The following is a 19,248-nucleotide window of genomic DNA, read 5'->3' as shown; positions in this document are numbered from 1 at the left end:
TTGTACAGACTGTGCTGAATTTCATTCTTCCTCCCTTTCTATTCTTTCTCAATCAGTAAACATTTATTGACTGCTTCCAGGTTGAGTGTCGGCTAGAAAGAAATATTTGAGACCCTCATTAGGAATCTAGGTCTTACTGAAAGTCACTCGCTAGCCTGCTCCCATACAAGGTCAGCCTGCCTCTCTCAAGTGCAGCCTCTCGTCCTGTCCAAAGTCAGGCTGCAGTGCAGTGCCCTCTCCACGGTAATTATCCCGCTCCTCACATGCACCTGCAATACCTGCATCCAGAGAGTAGAGGCTGGAGGATCAGGGCTAAAAGCCATTCTCAGCTTCATAGTGGGTTGGCGATCCAGCGTGGGCTACCCCAGACCCTCTCTCAAAACAAAACAACAGAAGGAACACATTGGTTTCATTCTCTGAACATCTTGAGCATTTCTGGACTTTCCTTGCATGCTCTACTGCTCTGCCCTGTACACGCGTATGTTAAAGTTGACAAGGTAGGTGCCTCTCCGTCCCCGTGAGAGTCGGCACCGAGCCCTGTATTAAAATGCTTTCCAACATTGGCTCGTAAGTCAGTCAGATCTGGGTTTGAATCTCAGCCCTGCTATTGGCTAAGTGTGTGGTTTTGGCCACACATAGACCTCTCTGAACTTCTGTTTGTATAATCTGGAAAATGGAAATGATAATGACTATTTGAGAGAAACTTTTCGAAGATTTTAAATAAATTTTTTCCCAGTGCAAAGTGTATTTTCAGTAAACTGTGAAATGCATGTGCACGCATTCACAGACATGTACACACATATTCACACATATTCACATGTACACAGCATATTGTGAGGTTATAGTCACTAGAAGAAAATTGAAACTGAGTCCTGAGTTTGTGCTGCTTCAAGAAGAAATAAGAGTCATTTTGAAAAATAGGTTTTCAGAAGCCACAAGCCTGATTATGTTGGGAGTTGACATCTGTTGGTCTGCTGTGCCCTTTGAGAGACTTTCCACTAGTGTCAGTGCAAGACAGGGTTTCCCTGTAGCTTTGAGGCCTGTCCTGGAACTGGCTCTCATAGACCAGGCTGGCACAGAGCTCTTCCTGCGTCTGATTCCTGAGTTCTGGGATGAAAGTTGTGCGCCACCACCGCCTAGCCAGTCATTGAATATTCTTATAAATTAAAATTTTCAGTGTGAAATGGTTCATAACTCCTCACTCACACAGCTGTTTGTAAAAGGTTTATTATTTTTCACAGTGTGGGAGGTGGGTCTGTCACTATGAATACGTGTGTCCCTGAGGCTAAAGGTATCAGACCCTAGAGCTGTGTCTGTGCTTGGGATCAACAGTGTGGTTTCTCCAGCCTCAGGGTAGCTACTTGTAAAGATTCGTATTCCCTCAGCTTTTTTGGTTTGTAGAGACAAAATATTTCTATGTCACGGTATAGAACTAGCTCTTGTAGACTAGACTGGTCTAGAACTCACAGACCCACCTGCCTCTGCCTCCGGAGTGCTGGGATTAAGGGCCTGTGCCACCACTGCCCCGCCCTCAGAGGTATTTTTACTGTGCCTGCTGGGCTTGATTGATAAACCCAGTTGTTGTTTTCTGATCCCTCTCAACAATCCATGCACACCAAGTGTGACTTAAAATAACTTAACTTTCAGAGTACAGAATTAATCCTGCAGTGCAGGTATAGTCTTTGTGGCTGCACAAGGGACCTTGGTGGTTGTTTGCAGAGCATGCGTGTCTTACTTAACTGGCAAATGCTGTGTAAACTTCCCTTTACTGCAACCTCTTCAGACACTAAAACGAGAGAGGCTAGATGGTTTATCCTATGTCCTCCGGATGTTTTAAGTTTAGATGTGAAAACTGAACGGACGAGTTAAACGAAGTTTGAGGTGGTGGAGTGGAAGAACTTGAGTTTCATAACAAGCATGTTCTGTTTTATTGATTTTGCTCATCTTCATCTTTACTAAGATGTTTAAGGTTCCATACTTGGTGAGAAGAAGGGTTACTAAAGGCGAAAAGGAATTCATCTTGCTTTTGTAATGATATTTTCAAAGCAGTTGTTGTGTTTATTAGGCATTCAGATACTCTAGGTGACCGCTAGGCATCTTCAATTTGATGGAGGTGAGCTGTGGACATCACCTTGCCCCTGACACAGAAGACAGCTGTGTCTTGGTCAGAGGGTCTTCTGTGTTTGAGCTGAATATGTTCTCAAACTACAGAAACCGGATGCTACATTCTCACTTTGCAGTACCTGCCTCCTTCCAAAGGGGATCCCCGTGTAGCTACACTCCAAATCAGCCTTTCTTCCATCTGAACAGTTACCTGCCCTGGTCCCCAGCAGCTAACATGAAGGCCAAGCATTTGGGAAACGCTGAGGGAATTTTTCAGATATTACAGTTGGTGGTGAACCCTGGTATACTAAATCTTCCAGGGGAGTCGACTTCTGAAACAAAGTGATGTTTTATAGTATAGGTTTGGCTTTTTTTTTTTTTTTAACCTTTGCAGTGTTTACCTACAGGGCTGTAACAGTTAAAGAAGTAAAGAGCGGTTTGTGAAGCAGGGGCTGAACCCAACCTGCTCCCAGAATATAGAACCGTGAATTAGATGCTGTTAACTGTGTGATAGCTGTATTCACACCGGCTGGTATTCACACCAGCCCCTGTGTTGAGCAAAGCTGCATACTCTGTTTTTAATGTGTAATATTTTAAAAGCTTTCCTCACAGGTAATTATCTGAAAATAGTAAAAGGGTTTTGTTGATTTTAAATAATATGTGCAGGTTTTTTGCATTTTGGTTCCCAACCCGTTCAGTCCAAGGGGTAAGGAGTTCTTTTTTCAAGCTGTAACCTTGTAACTAAACTGAGGGAGGAGTTGCTGACATCCCTTAACACACCTAGGCACACAGGAAATGTCCCATTCTTAGAGTAAATATTTGGCCCTTCTCAGATAGGCTACTATCCCAAAGGTCTTTTAAGTGCAATGATTCCTCATGGATGCCCCTGGACCCCGCCTGGTGTCACCTGCAAGTCCACATTCACGAATGACTTGGCACATGCAGGCTCCCTTAAGTTCAGGAGAGTGGGTCACATACAGCAAACACGGTGAGTGGACCGTCACACACCTGTTCTCAGATCTGGCCATTTAAGCCTGTAATCACAGCAGTTGAAAGGCTGAGCAAGAAGGCTCACCACTGGGCAAGACCAGCTTAGGCTCCATACTGAGTTCCAGACCAGACTGAGGAATAGAGTGAGAGCCTGTCCTCCAAACAGGAAGTCCACAAAGAAGTCTCGGTGGCCTGTTGCGTCCAGTAAGAGTTCCCCTGTATGTGCCAGGCCTTGAGAGCAGCCTCCTGGGTGCCGTGGGGTGGATAACAGCCTGCAGGCTTGGGCAGCGTATTCATCAATGATTGCAGAGTTTAAACTACAGCTTCCAAATATCAAATACATTTGGACATTTAGAAACCGAGGTCTTAATATCTTGGAAATACTTCATGGGCACCCCCCACAATACTTCATGGGCACCCCCCACTCCTTTATTTTTGATTTATTTTATGTGTGAATGTTTTGTCTGCCTGGATGCCTTTGTGCCAGAAGAGGGCAGCAGATGCCACTAGAGATGGTTGTGAGCCACCACCATGTGCTGGTTGAGAATTTAACTCAGGTCCTCTGGAAGAGCAGCCAGTGCTTTTAACTGCTGAGCCATCTCTTCAGCTCTGAGCCAAGTTCTTTTGACTACTACTACAAGCAAGAAGAGTGAGTGATTCTTTGTATTTGGAAAATCAGGGACAGTCTCTTGAAAGAGGAGGTAAAAGAGATCTTTGAGGACTCAAAGATTCAGATTGGGGATGGATATTAGAAAAGATGGCACCCTAAGGCTTGATACCTTTGGAGAGAGTATGATTTCATAGGAAAAGAGTGTGTGTCTCACACATACTAACCCAGTTGCTGTCTTTTTTTTTCTTTTTCTTTCTTTTTTTTTTTTTTTGGTTTTTTGAGACAGGGTTTCCCTGTAGCTTTGGAGCCTGTCCTGGAGCTAGCTCTTGTGGACCAGGCTGGCTTTGAACCCACAGAGATCTGCCTGCCTCTGCCTCCTGAGTGCTGGAATTAAAGGCGTGTACCACCACCGCCCGGCTCCAGTTGCTGTCTTTGTTAAAAACATCAGCTGTCTATTTTAAAAATCTGTTGTTAGCCAGGTGGTGGTGGTGCTCGCCTTTAATCCCAGCACTGGGGAGGCAGAGGCAGGCGGATCTCTGTAAATTCGAAGCTAGCCTGGCCTACAAGAGCTAGCTCCAGGACAGGCTCCAAAGCTACAGAGAAACCCTGTCTCGGAAAAAAAAAATCTATTGTTAATAAGCACCCCCTTACCTGTTAGACTTGCCTACGGTGTCTTTAGAGTTAATCCCCTACTGATTTTTTTTTCTTGTTCAGATTTAGGCCTTTAGAGTGATAACTATGCCCAAGTTGGCTGCCTGTTGATTCTTACGTGCGTCATCAGTGTGCCCTAAACTCAGCCTCTTAAGAATTAATAGCCTTCTATTTGTTCATTCATCTGTTTGCCCACGTGAGCAATCTAGAGTGCCTGCTTCTGTGTTAGATCCTGGAGAGTTCCAGGCACCCGCCAGGGAACAAGCTAGAACTGGACAGGTGAATCCTGGAAACCACCTGACGTTCTTATCATCGAGGTGTATTAAAAGGTAACAGCAAAACTCTGGCTGCAATCAGTAACCGCAAGGCCCTCTCCGAAGCTTGTGTGCTGTACAGTTAATAGGATCAAAGCTTTGGCTAGAGTGCCTTCTAACCGGGCAGTGCGGGGCTGAATGGTGGGCGAAGCCCTGGGATCTTTCCAGCCCTCCAAAACGTGCCTTTTTAAAGCATCAAGGATGGTATTGTCCTATCTGCACTTCAAGGGAGAGACCAACTGTGATGATACTACACTGAGAGAAATTAATTAGATGGCACTGGGGAAATTAATTAGATGTATGTAACTGGAAAAGGGCTTTTGTTAGAATTTGTCTTATTGAGGGGCAGGATAGCAGGGCCCACAGGGCTGTGGAGCCCAGTGTGTCCCTGGAGAATCACCACCTTCTCTCTGCCTCTGTACAAGAGCTGTGTTGATGGTGGTAGGGACCCGTTTCGAAGGATGAGTGAGGGTCAGGTTATGTCAGCCTATTGAGGAGGGTTTGAATTCTGTCAGAGAGAGAGAGAGAGAAAGTCTGTGTTTGCCTGCTTCTCTGTAATCCGGGTGGATGGAACGCTAGGCTAGATCACGTGTGAATGGTCACTTCAGCTCTCCTGCCCCCTGGACTCCAGAGTTGTTTGTTTTGTAAGGCTGTAACATCGGCTTTTAATATGTGACCTTGAAAAAGTCCTGATTAAGTAGTTCTGGGCAAAGCTCTAATGCTGGAAAACAGTCAGGCCTCCCACACACACCTGCTCAGCCAAGAATTTGTTTGCCCCAGAAACTGTGGGTGGGCCGAATAGAAGCAAGCACAGGCCCGGGCCCATGTGAACTCTCTGTTCCAGCTGGAGACTGCCCTGCTGTCACCCTTGCTAGGCTCCTGGCTCGCCGCTTTCTCCTTGTGTTGTTTTTCCCCCCTTTGGGATTGTACTGGGACTCGAACCCAGCGCTGGTGCATGAGTGCATTCATCTCTACGATACTTCCTATGCCGTTGGTTATTTCTTTCCACTCTTAATTCCAGACAAACATTTTTATTTTACAAAGCACTTTGTAATATTTTCCAGCACTTTCCCTGTTTGTTTTACCAAGTTTGGCCTCTGTCTCTGACTGGGTGTTGATCTGCTACAAACTTGCGTCACGCCCAGGTGAACTACATATAGTGAACCGCCATGGTCGGTTTTGTGCTCCTCAGGCTTCCACGGCAAGGCTGCCTTGGAATGGCTGGGGAATGCCGGTCCTTCAGCCAGCAGCGGATACTTCTTGCCCTTGCCCAGAGGCGTCCCAGGCCCTGGTCGTGGCCAGAGCCTTTCGCGCACTCTCTTTTGGGTCCTGCTTGGGTGTTGGGTTCATGGCTGCCATGCCTGTGTCCTGTTGAATCCTTGCATTCAGTTTTCTGTGATGTGCAGGTGTGACCAGGCCCACCCATGCGGCAGTTCTGGGGACCGGGGTGAGAAGAGGGCTCTGCCCGCCTTGAAGCCCCAGTACAGTACTGAGCTTCCATGAGTATTTACCACCCCAGGCTTGGTTTACCAACCTCCCTGTCAGTTTTTTGTCTCCCGCAGAGGTTATCGGAATGGTAAGTGAGACAGGCGTGTGTGTGTGTGTGTGTGTGTGTGTGTGGTGTGACCGACCACAGATGGGGCAGGGAGTTTGCCTTGTCCTTTGAATCATGGTCGGTCAGGTCTCCCCGAAGAGGCAGCTTTTTCCCTGTGGCAGAGTGAGGAATTGTTAAAGCAGGCGTTCACTTTAAGTTTTATCCTTTCTTGTTTCTGGACTGGTTTGCTCAACCATAAGGAAAATGGGTAGAATAGGCACGTGCACTTAAAACTAGATCCTGTGGACAAACTGTCTCTGATGGAGAGCAGCTCCAGACATGCGTTCACATTTGTTGTGCTTCTTACTCTTCTCCGTTACACAAGAGTTAGCATCTTTTTCTCTCTTAAAAAGAAAAAACAATGTGCCAAGTTTCAGATCTGATTGCAGATTAATCGGCGAGGAAGTGTGTGCTGACGCTTGTACAGCCTACAGCCTGAAGAAGCTGTTTGGAGAAGTCTTGACGCCAAGATAAGGCCTCCTAACCTGTGCCGTTCTTCTCAGGGAGAAAGTACCAGGGTCATATGAAAATAGCTCCACCCACCGTGAGGAGGCTGGGACTTTCTTGTTAGGCACTACCCAGACACCATTCTGGGCTGGCCACTCTGCCGCCCAGGGCAGCAGTCTGAAGGAGAAAGGGGTACTTAGAGGATCCAGGCCACCTAGAAGGTGAGCACTGACGGGGAGGATAGGTGGTGGGGCTGCTGGAGTGGACCCAGTAGAGCTACTCTGTGGTGTCAGGTATGTGGCTTGGAGAGCTTGCAGGGAGGGAGCTGATGTGCGCTGCAGACATTCTTGTGAATTGCAGTTACTGTTTGGGGCAGTGGTACTGCAGTTCCCAGATTTCTTATTTAATGGGATGTTCAAAAGTCCTATATCAAACTGAAAAGTCCTAGGTGAGAAATGACCATCATAGAAGTGACCACAGGATATATTCCTGTTTTAAGAATTTTAATTGACTAGTAGCATATAAATGAATGAACTATAGTGTTAGATTCTCAAAAAAAAATAGAAAAGAAAAAATAAAGTTTCTCTTTTTGTACTAATTAGTAATGTTGGGGTGGAAGCTTCTCTAAATTGGAATTTTTGAAGGTGGCAGTGTTGCAGGTCTGTTCTGGGGCGGACAGCCTGTGTGTGCTTTAATGAAGACTTGTTCTAATGTGCAGCACATTTTCTCCAGGCCTCGCAGTAACCACAAGTGATTGTTTCCTTATTTGTAGTACGAAATAATGTATTCTTAATTAAAAGGAAATTATCAGGATTGTTTCTAAGGAGTCAGCTCTACCAGTGGGTTATAAACACACTGACAATGAGAAGTGGTCCCACCAAAGCACTTTCTTTTTTATGCAGAATTAAGTACATCCAGAGTAATTTCCTCCCAGGACCCACATGGACTACCATGCACACATCACTGTGGTCCTCACCGAGGCTACACAGAGAGCTAGCTAGCTCATGATGCTGGTCTGCCTGCTTGTGTCTCAGAGACAATGTCAGGCAGGAGTGGATGCAGGCTGGATGTGCTGCATGTTCTGCGTGTGCTGAGCAGAGTGGAGGGAGGCAGGTGCACCCACTTGAGAGGTTGGAGTGAAGCCCAGTGTTCCAGTCTGAAGGGCTGCTCTGGAACTGGAGAAGCATTCTAGGCATAGTGCCTGTGACACACACTGTTGTGAAGTAGCCTTTGGGGACGGATCTATAGTCTGGTCTTTTTGTCATGCCTGATGCAGGAGATGGAGTGAACAAGTCTGTCTTCAGTAAGGGAAACACCTTACTTTGAAAATGATTTATGTTGTGCCCAGGTTCCTCATGTCCTCTCTTGACTTGGCTTTAAGCTGCAGGAGCCTCACAGATTGAGTCTGCTATGTGCTCTCAACACTTTACCTGTTCTTTTTTTTTGTTTCTTATTTTTTTTTTTTAGTTACCTGTTAATATTAAGTCACCCAAGGATTTTTTTTTTTAATTGGTTTTTCGAGACAGGGTTTCTCTGTAGCTTTGGTGCCCGTCCCGGAACTAGTTCTTGTAGACCAGGCTGGCCTCGAACTCCCAGAGATCCATCTGCCTCTGCCTCCCGAGTGCTGGGATTAAAGGCGTGCACCACCACCGCCCGGCGTCACCCAAGGATTTTATAGTGGCTGAGGATTTTTTTTTTAATATTTTGGAAATCATTATTTTCAGACAACATTTTCTGCTCACTTTCCCCCTCTCCCAACTTTTCACAGAACCTCCCACTACTCGACTCCTCATCCTCACTTTTTCTCTTTCTAAACAAAAAACAAACAAAATTAAGAAACACATGGGGCAGCGGAGAAAAAAGCAGAAGCAAAAGGCTAGGAGTGGTGCCGAATGACTTTTAACCCCAGCACTCAGGAGATAGTGGAAGACGGATCTCTTGAGTTTGAAACCAACCTGGTCTACACAGTGAGTTCCAGAATGGCCAGGACTGCACAGAGAGACCCCATCTCAAAACTAAATAAAATATACAAGCAGAAGAGCATGAAGACAAAAAAAAAGAAAGAAAGAAAGAAAGAAAGAAAGAAAAAAGAAAGGAAAGAAAAAAAAATAAAAGTTCCAAGAAAGCAGTTTGAAACAAAAAATACCATTGAGTTCATTTTGTGTGAACTGTCTTCTGCTGGGCATACTGCTGGGCATACGGTCTACCTTGAAGTGTAATTAATAAACCCAATGAGACTCTATTAGAGAAAATTTTTCCTATGCATGCTGCTATAGTCTCAGAAACTATAGAAGTGATTTTTTTGATGTTACTTACGCTTTTTAAAGAAAATTTTTGGGGCGTCTGTGTATAAGCCAGAGGACAACTTTCAGGAGTTGGTTCTCTTCTTCCACCATGCAGCTCCCAGGACTTGAAGTCAAGTTCAGTCTTGGCAGCAAGCACCTTTACCTGATGATCTTGCCAGTGCACTGTCATCCTTCGAAGCAAACTGAAAAGAAAGTAGATGCTGTGAACTGTCCAAGACGGCCAGGATATAAGCTGCAGTCGTTCCGAGATGAAATGTTGAACGTGCCAGTATGTCGTTTGCGTGTGAGTCTCCTGGATCAGAGTGTGCGTGCGCTCACTGGCCCCAGCTGTATACACATTGACACTAAAAGAATTCTGCCATAGGGCAGTATGGCAGCCTCAAGATCACCCGTAGGGATTTGCCTGTCTTGACACAGTTTGAGAGAAGCTGAGTGAACACAGCATAGCATGTCCATTCTGAGAGCTAAATACTGAACGTGTTACTTTTGTCTGTAGCTAAGACTAGGCCAACTGACGGCATTGGAGTGAAGTGTTGTGGAAATGGAGGGTAGGGATTCTACCCCTGACAGACGGCAGCCTCCATGGCTGTGGAACTCAAAGCAGCCTGATAGGTTTTAGGACACTACACTGTGACCTCTTCCCAACCCCCATTTATCCACAGATCAGAGAATAAAAAGGATATTTAATTTTTAAAGAATTTCATCATGTCCTTTGTACTGTCCATCACCTTATCATAGTTATCAGAGCCAAACTCTGTATATAGAAGCATGACGCCTCCTTTGTGTTGTGCTAGGTGTTGCTGTGGGGCTGACCTCCCACTGGCGCAGCCACACACTTGAAGCTGGCTTGTAAGGGTGCTTCTGTTTGGTGTTTGTTTGGCTGTGGATCAGTAGATCTTCATGTGAAGAACCATGTTTTAAACACTCATTGCCTGGCGTGACCACATAAATATAAGGGCCTTTCTCCTTAGCTAGGGTAAATGAAAAATACTTGTACACGGTGGTGGCCAGTGTAGGAATACATGTATACAGGGTTTCTCTGTAACTTTGGTGCCCATCCCAGAACTAGCTCTTGTAGACCAGGCTGGCCTCGAACTCCCAGAGATCCGCCTGCCTCTACCTCCCGAGTGTTGGGATTAAAGGCGTGTGCCACCACCACCCGGCAAAATATTTATTTATTTATTTATTTATTATGTATATAATATTCTGTCTGTATGTATATCTGCAGGCCAGAAGAGGGCACCAGACGTCATTACAGATGGTTGTGAGCCACCATGTGGTTGCTGGGAATTGAACTCAGGACCTTTGGAAGAGCAGGCAGTGCTCTTAACCACTGAGCCATCTCTCCAGCTCCGTTTTTTTGTTTTTAAATAACTTTATTGTTTGATCTTTTCCACTGTCTGATAATCATGGATTACTTCTGTTCTAGATTAAAACTCAGTTTTCTTTCATAAAGACGGCAATTTAAACAGAAACCTACCTAGTAAATTGTGTTACTTAACTACATATCTATATGTCTATCACTAAAATAAAATGCCCAAGATGATAAATTTATAAACAGATTTATGTTGTTCTACAGTTTTGGATGTTTAAGTTATGACAGTTGTCCCTTTGCATTAGGCCTGTGGAGGGGGCTGTGGGTGGAGCAAAATGGGCGCAGAGAGACCCGTGATGTAAGATCCCACCACCCCCAGGAATGCTAGGCTGGACACCGAGCCTTGAATGCCTGGATCTTTGGGCACAGGTGTAAACCATAGCCGTGGAGACATCCAGGTCACTGTGACCAATCCAGGGCATCTCATCTGTATTCCAGGAAGAAGCCATCTTTTAGATGCCCATTCACGTCTGTCCGTAGCCCTGGCTACTCTAAAGACCAGCCTTGCTTCTCTTCCACTATCCCAGGAGCCCTGGAGCTGCTCTCTCTGCTCTGCCCCTGCCCTCATGTTGGAGGCCACACAGCAGCCTGATCTATCAGAGCCTTCCCAGGAGACCTCTTTTTGTGCTCTGGAATAAAAGTCTCTAGACCTGTGCCTGGCCTATTTGCATGCACACTATTCAAAGAATGAGTGCCAATGACTCTCTAACCACGTCTAGATGAAGATTTAGAACCAGGTATTGGGGAGAGTGGGGAGATTTTTTCTTAATCCCCTCACAAAAGGGACCTGAAATGTGAATGTGAGGGGAACAACTTTTTAAATTCACACAGCTGTGAACCATTCAAAACCCCAGGCATCCAGTTAGGAGATGACAGTTGTTGACTTGTGAGGCCAGTGGGAGGAGAACACAGTGGTCCAATGCCCTGGTCTTGTGTACCTCAGGGATGGGAGGAAGGCAGCAGCAAAGCCTTCTCCACACTGCTCTCTGCCTCAGCTGTGGTGACACTGCAGCAAACGCAGCCTTTTGTGTGTGTTTCCCAGCATTGTACCAGCTGAGGACTTCCTCGGCCAAATGTATGTTTTCCTTTTTGTTGATGGTGTTTCTTAGTAACCTCTGCCAGAGGCCTTGCTGCAGAATTGCTCCTCAGTTGTCTTGAACTTTGTGCTCTTTCTTTTTAATAAGTTCAGGTTTATTTTGGCCACAGAAGCATAGGAAACAGCAACAATAACAACAAAAATTGAGTCATGAATATAGACAGAGCCTGCCTGGTTCCTGGTTCTCTTGGAGGAAGGGACACCACAGGGAGGTCAGCACTTGGTCAGTGAAGCCATGAGGTCTGCCTGGCAGAGCCTTCCCTGTTTGTTGATGGTTCATTGGGTTCTAATAGTTTTATGCCTGTTGGAGGAATCTGCTTGCTTGTATCTGGCCATTCAGACTCAGAAATCTGTCTTAATTGCAATACTGTTTGGCCAGTAGCTTAAGCGTATTTCTGGCTAACTTTTACATCTTAAATTGGCCCATTTCTATTAATCTGTGTATCACCACATGGTTTGGCTTACCTGCAAGGTTCTGGCATGTCTGTCTCTGGCAGCAGATACATGGCTTCTCCCTGACCCCGCCTACTTTCTCCCGGCATTCAGTTTAGTTTCCTGCCCAGCTCTATTCTGTTAAGCCATTGGCCAAATGCAACTTCTTTATTGACTAATGGCAATAAAACGTATTCACAGCTTACAGAGGGGAGTCCCACATCATACGCCATCGTTTCTTCAAGAACAGATCCACTGAGCCCCTATAGTAAGCTGTGCCAATCATATGAGCGGCTCCACCTCAGGGACCTGGTAGGTTAGTGAGAGAGAAGGTTAAAGATCAGAATGTCGAGGGGAGCAGGACCAGAGGACCGTGTCAGCTGTGGTCCTCATCAGAACATCAGGGAAAGAGTGGGTGGGGTTGAACCCCGTCTGATTCATGGTTTACCGCTTTTCCTCAAGACACATCTTGGGTAAGAGACTGGAAGGGCATAGAGTTAGAGGTGCGTTCTTGTTTGTTCAGGGGAAGGGCAGTGTCAGGATGGCCTGGGCTGGACTGGCTTAGAAGGACTCTCATTGATGGTGGCTCCAGCAGGCTCACCAGACAGTCCATTCCGTGGATGGGTCCTCATCTCCAAACTGCCAGCGGATGCTGGTGTCTAGGATTTGTGGGCCCGCAAGAGATGGTGAGTGCTGGCAGGACAGGAACTGTGGATCAAACTAAGTGCAGCTGCTTTTTTTGCAGTTCTGTTTTTCATTACGAATGAGTGCTGGGTATTATGACCATATTAGTCTGTTCGGAGCTTCCCTAACATGAGGTTTGCTTTAGTATCCCTCCAAAATGAGGGTCTGAGACTTGTGAGAAATCCTGGAGACAGCCTCTCTGCTTCCTGGCTAGTCACAGACTCTCCAGGGTAAATGTCACTTGAGCCTTGCCTAAACAGTAACACCCATTTTTGACAAACACTTTCCTTGTTATATTGTGTTGAATCTCTAGGTAAATCTTAAAACTGCATCTGTGGATTGGTCTTATCTCTTTAGAGCTGTATTTGCTTCATAATGTAGAGGGTGAGGTGAGAAGTTAGATGGTCACCTACAAATGATGGTCACAGGGAGGGTGGCGTGGATAACATCAAGGACTGGCAGAATGGTTCTGCCAGGGAAGGTGCTCACCTCCAAGCATGACGACCTGAGTTCAATCCCAAGACACACTTGGTTGGTGGAAGGAGAGGACCAACTACTGCAGGGTGTCCTCTGACCTCACACACGGCCCCCACCTCGATATTATTAAATGTGATTGTATCAAACAGAAAAACCCAGTGTGAGGCGAACCTCAGCTAAACCGAATTATTTTTCTTTGAAGCCATGAGATACTTGTTTCTCAAGTCCTTATTCTTAGTGAACATAGAGATGGTTTCTTAAATGGGCCTTTAAAAAAAAATTAAACACAATAAAGTTATCCTGAAATGATGGATTAAGGTTTCTCCCGAGTTTAGAAAATATCAAATAACAATCGAAAATGTGTGGATGCACCTTTGTGAACACTTGCTAACAATTCTGTCCTCATATTTTGCAGGGGCAAAATGTCAGCAATCTGGGCCCTTGTAACAACACAGTACACCACCAAACAGGCAAGTGAAATTAGTTGTGTGTATATTAATTGCATTAATATTTATAAGTGCTAGAATAGTATCTGACAAAGGAACCAGTATGTGTTTGTCCTTTCAGTTATTGTAAGTGTACCCAGGCCCCAAACGAACTAGTTGTTAACGTAGAAAATGCCACACGAAGTCACGCCTTCTGTTCCAAGGGTGAATGAACAGCCTTGGTAAGTTTAGATATAGCCTGAGTGGATCTAAGAACCTTTTATCTTGGCATATCAATTCATTTTTGCCTTTAAGCACTTTATAATAATATAATTGATAATTACTTTGAATGTCAAATTGGGTTCACTTTTGAAACTAAAGCACTGTTTTGAAATTTGTTGATACTTTAATAATTTTAAGTAATAGTGATTATTATGGTTATTAAACTTTTGAAGACAGAACCTCATATAGTGCCAGCCACTCCCAAACTCTTTATGTAGCTGAGGCTGGCCTTAAAGTCCTGATATTTAAACTGGGTGGTGGCACACAACTTTAATCCCAGCACTTAGGAGGCAGAGGCAGGTGGATCTCTGTGAGTTCGAGACCAGCCTGATCTGCAGAAAGAGTTCCAGGTCAGACTCCAAAGCCACACAGAAAAACCCTCTCTTGAAAAACCAAGAAAAAAATGTCCTGATCCTTTTGCCTCTGCCTCCTAAGTGCTGGTATGACAGGTATACACCACCATGCCCAGCCTTGAAATTTCTTAATAAATAAAAAAGTGTATGTGTTGGGGGCAGGGATGCGGACGTCAAAGGTTAAGTTCTCTTTTTCTCTGCCATGTGAGTCCCAGGTATTGACCTCAAATCATCAGACTTGATGGGAAGCACTTTATATTGCCTGAGAGTTTATCATTTGGGAAAATGGAGAATAGCTTTGTTTACAGGTGGTGGCTTCCAAGGTGGCTAGGGACTAGCATTAATGATACATAAAGATGGCCATGTTCTGAGAGCAGCAGATAACTTGGATGAGAAATCCCCAATTGTTGAAGTCCACCTTTGTGGTACCAGGGAGACTTTGGCACTGCTAGTGATGATAAAGAGACATGTTTGTGGATTTACAAGCACCTCCCCTTCCTCCTCATTTGCCCTTTGACTCTTTGGTTCTGCACGTGTATTTGAACTCCTGTCTCCTCACGTGGCGATGCTCTTGACTTCATTCTCCTTGTTTTCAACTTCTCTGTCGTCTTGATTTCTCTCCTTCAGTGCGTCAGCGGCGTCCCTCAGGGTGAGGGACCAATGTGGTAGACTTCTCTGGGTGGCCTTCATGATGCAGCTTCTCCCCCCATCCCTCAAGGTGGCTTGGTAAGTTACCTGCCTGCCTTATCTTAAATGCAGTGTCACTTGGTGTTTGCTGTGGCTCCCTGCTTGGGTTTTGGGGTTGCTCTTCTCCTGGGAGGTGCTAGCATGGGCATTACGAGTACCACAGGTGCACTGAATATGCCAGTCAGCAACACTCAGACCCATAGGATGAAATACTACTTAGCACTGCGTTCATTTATACCTATCACAATTTTCTAATCTCTGTTTGCCTCTTTACATAGCTCTACCTATTCTGAAACTCATTATGTAGACCAATCTGACTTCAAACGCACAGAGATCTGCCTGCCTCTGCCTTCCTCAGTGTTGGGATTAAAGGTGTTGAATATCACACCTGGCTCTCTAGTCCGTTTTTTGCTATCACTTACTGTTTCTTTTTAATATGGGTTCTGACTCCCAGGGTGTTGTCTGGTAGACTTGTGAGACTTTGTGCTGTGTCAGCAGCCCATGGATCCTTGCCCTTGAGTTTGTGTTCCACGCACTGCTGCTTCTTTGTCCTTAAATCCCCTGCAAACTTGGCATAATTTAATTTTAAAAATTATTTAATATGTATGAGTGTTTTCCTGAACATGTGTGTGTGTGTGTATGTATGTATGTATACACTGTGTGTGTGCCATGTCCTCAGAGGTCAAAGAGCATCAGATGCTCTGAACCTAGAGTTAAACCAGGCTAAGGATGCTGGGAACCCAACCCAGGTCTTCATTGCTTATTTCTTTGCTACGAACTTTCACCTTTCTGTAACTGACCTCTCTTTTTTTCTACTTGCCATTCTCTACTCCGCTGTCTTTCTGTTTGAGCTTTGACACTGTGTTCTTGACAGTAACAGTCATATTTGCCATCCTTCCATGCTGCTAGATCTCACCGTTAAACAGAACAGAAGAGGTAAGCCAGTCAGGAAAGTGCTTATCCTATAAAGCTGAGGACCTGAATTTGGATCCAGCCTTCCTGGAGAAAGCCAGGTGTGGCAGCATGGATCTGTAATCACTTAATCGCTAGCACTGTGACGTGGAGACAGGAGAGTCCCTGGCGCTCACTGGCCAGCTAATCTGACCAAATCAGTTGAGCACTAAGAGACTCTGTTCCACAAACAAATAAAATGGCCACAAGTGATACAAGGACACCTGAGAGTGACCTTTAGCCTCTGCCTGCACGTGCACATATGTACGAACTCATTTGTTTCCACACAAAGATCTTGCCATTAAATTTTAAGAAAACAACTACTTTTGCACTAATTCTCATTTTATATTGAAATGTACAGTCTCTCAGAAACACAACTGATCTCAAAATCCCCCTGTCTTCACTCCCCAGCCCCCCATGAGTGGTCAGGTCTGGGGTTCTATGACATGGTTGTAGAGTAATAGTGAGGTCTTCCTTAATTGGCTTTCTTCTGGGTTGATGTCAAACACTCCAGAGAGGCACCTGCTGGTCAAAATGTAGTATTGCCTGGTGTTCTCTTCTGGAGTTTGTCATAAGGACCTTAACCTTTCTTATGTGGATATATTTTATACTGGAACGTATAGAAGTTTTCCTTGCTAAGCCCCTCATACATACTTGTTGTTTGTAGCTCACATCTGATGATCTGAGAAGTATTCACATCTTAGAATTTGGTTCAAGAAGTAGAGATGTAGTGGAGGACAGGATTTCATGATAAAATCCTATTCCTGAGCTTTCTGCGTGGATAGTGGGGCTGCAAAATACCATGCACTCATTATTTCTCAGACTTGGGTCTTTTAAAGGATTGTGAAAGGGGTAACTTGCTTCTCCCAGACAAGTTAGAGCTTCCCTTTCTAGATGGCTTAGTTTATTACATGAGAGGTACATTTGGTCCTGTTTAAAAACTTTGCAAGGGGAGCTGGCTCAGTGATTAAGAGCACATGTTGCTTAAGTGGACACACATTTGCTTCCCAGCACCCATAAGGTTGCTCACAACCACCCCTAACTTCAGTTCAGGAGATCTGATGCCCTCTTCTCACCTTAGGCATGAGATGTGCACGTGATGCACATATGCACATGCGGGCAAAGTACTCCTACATAGGAAAAAATCAAAAGTCAAAATATATACATGCGGGCAAAGTACTCATACATAGGAAAAAATCAAAAGTCAAAATATATACATGCGGGCAAAGTACTCATACATAGGAAAAAATCAAAAGTCAAAATATATACATGCGGGCAAAGTACTCATACATAGGAAAAAATCAAAAGTCAAAACAAATTTTTATTTATTTTTTTTTTTTTTGGTTTTTTTCGAGACAAGGTTTCTCTGTGGTTTTGGAGACTGTCCTGGAACTAGCTCTGTAGACCAGGCTGGTCTCGAACTCACAGAGATCCGCCTGCCTCTGCCTCCCGAGTGCTGGGATTACAGGCGTGCGCCACCACCGCCCGGCAAAACAAATTTTTAGAGAAAAATCCAGGGGACTGGAGAGATGGCTCAGAGGTTAAAAGCACTGACTGTTCTTCCAGAGGTCCTGAGTTCAATTCCCAGCAACCACATGGTGGCTCACAACCATCTATGAGACCTGGTGCCCTCTTCTGGCAGGCAGGCATACATGCAGACAGAACGTTGTATACATAATAAATAAATAATTGAAAAAAAAAAGAAGGGGGGTCTGCACAGCAGGGGCATGTAGCCAGGCTTTAAAAAAAGAAAAGGAAAAAATCGAGGGTACTGATACTTGGCTTCAGAGCTCCAATCAGGGCATCATGGTGGTTCTGTGCAGCGCTTATCTGGGGAAGGTGTCACTGAGTGCGGAGGCAGGCTGGCTTCAAAAGACATAACAAAATGCATAATTGTGTGCTTCAAGGGCTATACTATGTCCAGAACAGATTTTAAGGACTATTATGTACAAAACGGTATTTTAATTTAAATAAATCAGTAGTAGCCCATCTCCCTTTGGTAGATATTTGAAAACTAATAGGTAACTGTTAAGAACCTTTGACTGGAATATTTCTCTTGTTGCTTAGACATAAGATTTTTCACCTGTTTGCTAACTTGTCCTTGTTTAGGTTTCTACTCCTAGGTGAAGGGCAGTTGGTAGGAAACCACTAGAATGTGTGTGTTAGTCCCTGTAGCCAGCAACTCCGAGCAAGCAAGACACGGAGCTCAGTGTGGGTCTACCTGCCGAGCATCCTCATGCTGTCTCTGTCCATCTTTTTTTTAGTAGGTAAGTTCAGTGTCACAGGACAGACTTGCAGTGGCTTCAGAGAGTGACAGAACTGGGCAAACAGAGCTGTCGACTTAAGGGAATAAATCTAGCGGCATCTGGGAACATAAAGTAATGTGTTTGGGTTTTGTAACCTCAAATATGAAGAACGTTTATTTTAAAATAGGTTTTCCATCTTTCTGGCTATTGTCCTGTGGAACTGTTCCTTTTGTCAAGGCACCTGGATTGATCAGAAGATTGAAGAAAGCCTGTGTCAGGCAGCCAAGCTTATGTGAGACTAGAAGGGGGCTAAACAAGAGGAGGTGAAATAGTGTGTTTGAAGCAGTGTGTTCAGAAGGCTGGTTTTGAACCAGGGGCTAAAGTCCTAAGCATCTCTGTTCAGATAGTGTGCTTATTAATTGTGTTCAGCAATAGCCAGTGTTCCTGCCAGGGTGAGATGCTACCAAAGCAGCAGCAGGAAGTTGTTGCATTTGTGTCTCCTGTAGCTGGAAGTTTTGATCTGCTTTTGCCTTTTATGGATTTATATGGCAAAGAAAATAATGTTAGGCTGGGGAGATAGCTCAGTCACTGGTTCCGCTATACAGGCATGAGGACCCCAGTTCATATCTTGGCACCCATGTGAAGCCAGCTTTAAGTACATGTCTGTAACTGTAGCACTGAGTGTTGAGGAACAGAGACAGGAGGATTCCTGAGGCTCTTAGGCCAGACAGTATGTCCAGTTCATGAACTCCTGCTTAAATGAGTTGCCCTGCAGCCAAGTAACTAGAAAGGCATCTGATGTCAGCCTCTAGCTTCCCCCATGTGTGTGCACACACATACACGCACAAAACAGTAACTAAGTTTCAAAGGTAGTAATGGTGTTACATTTGGGAGTCCCATGTACTAAGCATCAGTTGAAAACATAAGGTTAGGCTCTACTATCGTTCACTTTAATGCTCTCAAGATCAGGAAGCCCAGGTGAGCATAGGCCGAAATATACTTTCCTACCCTTGCTGAGAATGATGTGACAACCAGAACCTCATTGGAATCTCAGACTAATTGGGTCCAAGTAATACTGAAGCAGAGGAAGAGACTTGCTCAGTCACACTCATCAAGTTAGACTATGAAACCCAGTATATGGACAAGTTCAAAAGAACTGCCATATACGATATGGGCTGCCCCTGCTTGCTTTGGCTTTGCCAGGGCATAAATTTCATTTTTCAAT

The 19,248-nt window shown here is 44.9% G+C and overlaps 1 long non-coding RNA gene across 1 annotated transcript in view; it reads left to right on the top strand.

Moving 5' to 3' along the window:
• The window catches only part of LOC121463402, an 81,967-nt gene extending 68,418 nt beyond the window's left edge, over window positions 1-13,549 (top strand). The window contains exon 6 of the long non-coding RNA XR_005976436.1: window positions 13,495-13,549. This is a non-coding gene — a long non-coding RNA (uncharacterized LOC121463402). The remainder of the gene's footprint in view (window positions 1-13,494) is intronic.
• The last annotated feature ends 5,699 nt before the right edge of the window (window positions 13,550-19,248 follow it).

The sequence above is a fragment of the Microtus oregoni genome, unplaced genomic scaffold (genome assembly GCF_018167655.1).
Source record: "Microtus oregoni isolate MIOR12 unplaced genomic scaffold, Mior012 000026F_ref0000081, whole genome shotgun sequence".
Classification (NCBI taxonomy): domain Eukaryota; kingdom Metazoa; phylum Chordata; class Mammalia; order Rodentia; family Cricetidae; genus Microtus; species Microtus oregoni.
Note: the sequence above shows the minus strand (reverse complement) of the source record. Positions and strands in the feature narration are given on the sequence as shown.